This window comes from Vidua macroura, chromosome 4 (assembly GCF_024509145.1).
Source record: "Vidua macroura isolate BioBank_ID:100142 chromosome 4, ASM2450914v1, whole genome shotgun sequence".
NCBI classification, from domain to species: Eukaryota; Metazoa; Chordata; class Aves; order Passeriformes; family Viduidae; genus Vidua; species Vidua macroura.
In genome coordinates, this window is record NC_071574.1 from 4157483 (window position 1) to 4164256 (window position 6774).

Sequence of the window (6774 nt, forward strand, 5' to 3'; positions counted from 1 at the left end):
TTCTCCTGCAGGATATTAATGCAAACAATCAATAATAATAAATATTAACGCAAATAAACAATCAAATACTAGACCACATCTACTGTATATTTATATTTTATGCACTATAATCCCACACAGGTGGCCAAGTAACTGGCAAATTTCAGCAATTGAAAACACCCAATACTGTTTACAAGATCAAGGTTCCCTCAAAAACATGTTATTTCTGTCTCCTAGGTTACAAAAGGTTTCAATTACTTTTATGCTGATCTATCTCTACGCAAATCCCCGATTTCCTATAAAAATGAAGTTAAGGCGATGCAGAAACATAAATGATAATCCTAATTTTCCAGTTGGGGCAGATATCATAGTAAGGACCTTACAGGGCAAAGAAAGTATACAGAAGAATGTGTGAGATGCTAAATCTCAGCAGTCATTTAAAAAAATGGTATCTTCAGTCTGAATACGTGGAATAGTCCATCAAGGTACTCACATTCTTTATATAATAGGATTTGAACTTCATACTGACGTTCAGTCAGCAATGTTTTCAAAACTCTGCCAGGGTAGAGAAAACAACAAGCCCACTCATCGGCAAGTGAGAAGGTGAAAGAGTTTCAGTTCAGTCTGGTTTGGAAGTTCTAAGTTAAAGCAGACACTCAAACACAAGCACACACCTACATATATGTGAGATTCTCACAGACACAGCCCTTTCTCAAGGAACCAGTATTTCCCTTCTTCCCTTTCCCTAAAGAGTATGTCTCTACGGAAGACTTTTTGCTTTTCCCTCAAATTTCAGCAGGACACTGAATCTATTCCCCATCCTCTCTCTAGCAAGTCCCAACTCATTAGATTCCTGTAAAAGGAAAATGCTGCCTGGTCACTTCCAGGAATCAGCTCAGAAATTCACATTTCCCAAGACTAAGTCAGCCAAAAAGGCCAAAAGACAATTAGACTCAGACTCTTAAAGTAAGAGATGATTCAGGTTTGTGAGAGACTAGGCTGTCCCCAGCGATACAATTAGCAAGCACAGAAGCTGGTTCAAAGTACAACTAGTTTTGAATTACAGAACAACCTGCAGAAAGATTAAAAATAAAAAAATGCACACTACAAATTCAATTTCTCTCTGGATAGATGCTCACAATAAAGCAAAATACAGAATAACATCAGAGGAGAAAAAATTAATTTAAGGTTTCCAAAAGAAATTACCAAATCATGTTGTTACAGTTCTGACATCCACTCCTGTTCTTCCCGGTAATGGAAAATTCAGAGAAAAACTAGTTCTAAAACATTTGGAAAACCCTTTACAATCACAAAAACATCCTTGCTGTTATTTTTATACATATCTCATGGGAAAACAAAAATAAATCTACATACTCCCATCACCAAATAATAAAAAACAACCTAACCCTAACCCCAACCAAACAAAAAATTCTGCATCTTGAATACTTTGCCCCAACAGCAAGAAGTTTCTAACTATTTACCACAACAAAACACACAACAAACACTTGAATTTTCTATAACTTTCACTGGTCAAAACAACCAATTAGAGCAAGTCTTCAGAGGCTACAGGGCACTTGCAATAAAGGCAGCAAAATACCAGTTCATTCACATATTGAAGAGTACATTTATCTAACCTACATTATGTATCCAAGTGTGTGCCTCCAAGAAATCCAAACTGTTCTCGTATGTTTCTGGCAGAAAGCTTAAAACCACAGCAAATCACAATTGTGATGAGCACATCCCAGTAAAAACAGTATCTTAAGTTGATTCCCCTGTGCATAACCACCTATCAAATTAACAGGGAAACAAACATGCAGCTCAGCAGACTAAAAGATAACAATTGAAAAACAGTGTAGAAAGGATGGTAGAGAAGGTCATCTCTTCTAGGCCAGACTTCAAGTGAAGTTACTTAGGATTGATTTCAGAGCAAAACTCTAAATATAAGTCTGCAACTAGCTTTAGCACAGTCATTTTATAGCCAAAAACACTCTCAAAACACAATGCTTGAAAAAAGAAACAAGACAAACACACAGAAGTGGGCAGCAGTGACCAGAAGCAGCTGCTCCTACAGCACTCAGAACCACCACCAGAGTACTTAGAACAACATCCCCCTTTTATTCCGGTCACATCCTAAATCCTGAGAGAGATTTATGCAGATACCTACACAGATGCAACCTGCAAGTGCAAGACTCCAGCTAGCAGTAGCATCACTCACAGCTTTTTTTTTTTTTTTTTCCAAAACAGCTTTCTTTTGGTTTTATTAAAAAAAAAAATAAGGAAGTTGGCCTGAAAATTAAGTTAGTAAATTTTCAGAAATACACCAAGCCAAGATCACTGCAGAATCCCATCAAGAGGAACAAGGCTTACTAAGGGCACTAAGATGTTCTTTCATAGGCAGAACCTCAAATACAGCAGTAAATGCTGCTATCACTCTGATACATATAAACCACAGAACACTCTGTAAAACATTTCATGTTGACTGAAACGTCTTTTTAAAGATGTTTTCCTAGATCATATTTACAGTTCTGGCTATCTGATTCACACTGGCACGTGCAGAAGAAATAGCAAATTTGCTTTCATTTTCTGAAACTCAACAAGTCTTAAGAACAGAAAAATTAAGTTACTGAAAAGCTTTTTCCTGTCTGAGCAGAAAAAACTCCTAAGCTTCTTGCTAAAGTTTGTTGCACAGGCTATATCAAAATTAGGATACAAAGTAAATCTTTGCATCCACGAGGTCAGGGGAGCGTGCGATCCATGCAGTTTACACTACCTCGCAATTTAGACCAAGCACTAAAATTTATAAAACACAGACCAAAATAAGGGATGGGCGAAGTAGTCCTAGCCACACCATACTTCATAAGTTTTCATCCAAAAAAGCCGTAAATTTATTCCTGAATGCACAGAAACTATTACGCTGGATCAAATTAACGATGCATCAAATCCAGTAGAACACTAGAAGCCCTCCTTCCATACATATATAATTTGACAAGCTGAACATCCAAAGTTTGCTCTGAAACCTCAATAGCTAAAGCTGATGAGCCCCAAAACATGTAAGCATATAATCACTTAGAAACTATTAAGGTTCTACAAAAAAGCTTTGTGGCTTCAGCAGGCTCCTTCTGGACCTTCCTGCATCTCATCCTATTAGTAGCCTCTCTTCCCACTGCTCTCTATTTAAAGATACCTTGTAACCTTCTCTTCCCTCTGACAGAAGTCTCGCATACTTAACCTGTACCTCTCTTTCCAGCGAATTGATTGTTGGTCCCTAACAATCATTTCCACTCCCCCACAAACCAGAGTAGGGAGGAATTATTCATCCCTTTACATAATAAAGTAGCAGAGACGGTTAAGTTAAACGGTGAGGATGCAGGTTTAAAAAACAAACCCCCAACACACACTCTAAAAAGAAGCAGTGTGCAAAAATTCCATAATTAGCTTTGGTAGCATATTCTAGAGGTCAAAAACTTGTAAGATTTAAGTTAGACAGCTTTATGAAGGTAAAGCCCCTGAGTTGCTTATGAGACTATTGAACATAAAGATGCGTGTAACAGTCTAAAACTTCAGGCACCTTCTGAACCAGATACTACTGAAACCTGAGAGATGAAGAGTATGTCACTGATGGCACCACACAAAAGAACCATTCTTTTTCCAGCACCTTTCTGAAAACAACTAATCCTGTCCACTGTAAGAGATGGAGAGATAGGAGAAGGAAAAGCAATAAGGACTAGACCCAGAACCTGTTTTTAAACTTGCACTAAGGTTGTGCTGTCTTTGCTAAAGAAGTTAAACGACAGAAGAAAAGTCACAAGAAAGGTAACAGCGAACAGCCATAAGCGGGGGGGGGGGGGGGGAGCAGGCAGAATGAAAAACTGAATTATTCAAGAGGGGAGAGACAAGAGGGAACACATCCAAGGCAACAGATAAACACGAACTGTGCTCACCCAGTACGACGTTTTACCGTCGCGGTACAATGAAAAGTACGCCAGACTTCTGCCGTTTATGCGCGGCGCAAGCAGCGCGGGGCGCACACGGCGATGCCGCGGACGAGGCGCGGGAGGGGCGATCACGCATGACAGCGAGTGTCCAGCACGCCCGGGCTGCCATGTTCTCCCGACGCCCTGTGTAAACAAGGCGCTGCCCCTTGGCGCTGCCCCAGCCGCCTCCCCGCTCCCGGCACGGCCCGGCCCGGGAGGCCACGCTGCCTCGGGCTGTTTACGGTGACAGCGCCGGGCACCCCCGCCGCCCCCTCCGGCGGGCGCGGACCCCGCGGGCAGCGGGACGGCCCCGGCTCCTCCGCCGCGCCCCGCGCGAAACCGAAAGTGCAGCTGCCGAGGGCGGTGGGTGGGAGGTGCCGCCGGAGCGGCCCCCGGCCCCGCCACCTCGAGGCCGTCCCACACACCCCGGCGAGCCCCCCCCCCCCGCCCCGAGCCGAGACGGCCCCGCGGCCCCTCGGCAGGGCAGCCGCCGCCTGTCAGCGCCCGCCCGCCGCGGCGGCAGGAGCCGACACCGCGCCCTTACCGTGGCCGTGCGCCGGGAGGCCGCGTCTGTCGCCCGCCCGGGCCGGGAGCAGGAAGCGGCGGCGGCGCCGCCCGGGCAGAGCCGGGCCGGGGCCGGGCCGGGCCGGGGCCGCCCCGCGCGGGAGGGGCGGGGGCGCAGCGCGCGACCTGCCCGGCCCGGCCCCCCCCCCCGCCCCGCCGCCGCCGCCGCCGCCGCCGGGCGCGCGGGGGCGCTGCGGGCATGCGCGGCCGCTCCGCGCCTGCGCGGCGCTCGCCGGGGCACGGGAGCTCCGCGGGGCGCGGGAGGGCCCGGAGCGTCCCCGTGAGGGAGCGTCCCCTCGTGCCTTCCCTGCTCCCGGCCGCCCCGTCCCGAGCCGAGAGGAGCCCGTGTTCAGCACGCAGCGAGCGAGGCTAAGCGGGAGCGCGCCAGGGTGGCGCTGCCCCTCCGCTGTGTCGGAGCAGGTGCCGCGGCGCGGGGCTGTCCCGGCAGCGGTTCTGGTGCCCTGCGCCCGGGTCTGGCCAGCTGCGGAGCCTCGGGCGTACGGGACCAACGCCAGGCAGTGTCCTGTCAGCGCAGTGCTGAAATGCCGGCCCCACAGAGCGCATGGGTTTGAAACCAGTCAAATTCGTAACCCGGGTTTTGTTGTCCCCTGGCAGTACGAGATGCGCCGTCAGACTCTGCTCACGAAGCAAGTATGCCTTGATCCAGCCTGGTCTGAAGTTTTGAACGTAATTGGTCTTCTCCTTTACAAACATTGGGCTTCGACCATTAATGCCGTTCTTTGGCATTTCACGGAAATAAACGGAAGGGCTTTTAGCTGGAGAGGAGGCATTACGTTTTCATTACAGAGAGAAAGAAATCCCTACATTGCCAAGGGGATTTTCTGCAATGAAAAGCCGCTTGCTGTAAGGAGCTCTAGGGTGATGCTTTTGTTCAGACTGACTTGGGTCCCCTATGCCTGTACGTTGCAAGCGTCTGATTTAAGGATCTCCCTTCCGACAAGAGCCAGTCCCGGGCAGTTCAGTCACACACAGCTGCTCCTCACCTCCATCTGTGTGCAAAAGTACCTCTGCTGTACCTCAGTTTCCATCTGATTATCTATATCTACTGCTCCTTCGGCACTCTGTGCATCTCCTGCTTCACCAACTCTGATTTCCAGTCTTCAGCTTCTGCCTTATGCATGTTACCACCCACTGCTATACTGCTCTGGCTCCTCTTCCTTATACATTTCACCTGAATATTTCTTCCCTCTGCATTTTTAGGGCATCACCTTCCTTTCCTAAGGATTTAATTTCCTTTCAGGGGTCTTTAGGCTCTGGAATCTGACTGACTTTTACACGCAATTTGAGTTTTCCAGGAAAATAACATGGGCAGTTATTTTACTCAAGGATTTCACAAACATCTCCCTGAGATTAAAGGTAGCCCTAAAAATACCAGTCCTGTGCCCTGAAGCATGGAAACATTAGCGATTCTTTCCTTCCAAAAACATGTCAGGCATTACTAACAATAGATGGTGCTACCAGCAGCCTCTTATATAAGTGGCCACTACTGAGGTGTAAATATAAATGAGCTGTGGCTTTGTAGAAAAGCACATACCATAGCAAAATTGAGCTTTTACCACACACTAAGCCTGCCAGATATGTAATAAGGCATACTCTTTGATGTTGTCAGTTACAGATTTTGCTCCTAGTTTATATTAACAAAAAAAATTTCAGTTGTCCACTCTTTATAAGGTTAGAGGTATCACTTTTAGGTCTTTTATTGGCCTTTAAAAACAAGACTCAAATTTTATGGGGGAAAAACATTGTCATTTATTAACAATATAGCTGACATCCATGTTGCTGCTAGAAATTACAGTATCCAGTGTTTGCGCATTAGAAAATGTAATTATTTTAATAGTCTAGCATGTAAATTGTATCAAAAACATATCAAAGACGTAGAGTTAAAATCTCATTAATAGTGGATGATGGAAGGTAGCAGATGACAATTATGAAATAAATGAAAGAAAAGGGCATGTCAAGAGAAGAGTGGGGTATTGGGAGGAAAAGATTAAATACTTCCTGGCAAAAATTGCCTTGTTGGACTGGAAACACTGGATGGGAATTTTAGCCCTCAATGACAGGTTTTTTTTGCAGTCTGTGTTTTGGGATGACTTTATGATGCTTGTATCCTTAATCGTCTGTTTTGTTTATACTGGATATTACGTTTTGTTTATACTGGATATTAAGTTTTGCATTTTTAAGACTGGTTCTGAGAGCAAAGGCGGGGAGAGAAGTGCGGAGTTTGTTATCAGAAACT

At 45.8% G+C, this 6774-nt stretch overlaps 1 protein-coding gene across 4 annotated transcripts in view; it reads right to left on the bottom strand.

Annotated features, from left to right (window-relative positions):
- ELF2 (E74 like ETS transcription factor 2) overlaps positions 1-4597 on the bottom strand; it is a 33209-nt gene extending 28612 nt beyond the window's left edge. For 3 of the 4 annotated variants that reach the window (XM_053974979.1, XM_053974977.1, XM_053974975.1), the window contains exon 1: positions 4498-4597. The gene's annotated coding sequence lies outside the window, so the exon portion shown is untranslated. Of the gene's footprint in view, positions 1-3920; positions 4014-4497 lie in introns of those variants that run through there. The other variant, XM_053974976.1, reaches the window with a different exon arrangement.
- Between the last annotated feature and the right edge of the window lie 2177 nt (positions 4598-6774).